We start from the raw sequence: 600 nt of genomic DNA, 5'->3' as shown, positions 1-600 counted from the left end.
GCTGTCATTGTGAGGCTTTTTTCTGTTTCTAACAGTTGTTATTAATTTGGAAGGAAGACTGTGATAGAATGGTGTCCACTATGTTGTCTCTTTCTCTGATTGTATTTTGTTGTTTGTTGTGTTATTTAGTATGGTCTGTTTTATGGTTGTGAATTTCCTTGTTTGTATGTATTTTTATAATTCTTCACCAGCGGTATGTGCGCAAACTGTGATAAACTCGTTTGTAGCATTACAGTGGTAGTTCTGGCATGCAGCCACCAAGGAACAGTGATTCTTGCTGGAAACCATAAAAGTATCAGGTTTCAGAAATTAAGTTCCATCCCTGTTGTGACCAGCTGACAAAGAGAAAGACACAAGCGTATCAGCCACCAAGGGATGGGATGTGTCTCATCGCCACGGAGCTGCATGTGCGCCACCACCAAGGTTTCAGTGTGAATAATCACATGAGGATATGTGGTATGATATTGTTTTTAGAGTTTGTGGAGAATCCCTGGTTTTCCTGTGTGTCTCAGAAAGATTAAAATGTATTGATTATATTTAGCACAGAGTACAATTTCTGAAGCTCCCCATTATGCAGTTTTGTGCAGCCTTATTTCATCC

The sequence above is a fragment of the Cryptotermes secundus genome, unplaced genomic scaffold, assembly GCF_002891405.2.
Source record: "Cryptotermes secundus unplaced genomic scaffold, Csec_1.0 scaffold3294, whole genome shotgun sequence".
NCBI lineage: Eukaryota > Metazoa > Arthropoda > Insecta > Blattodea > Kalotermitidae > Cryptotermes > Cryptotermes secundus.
Note: the sequence above shows the minus strand (reverse complement) of the source record.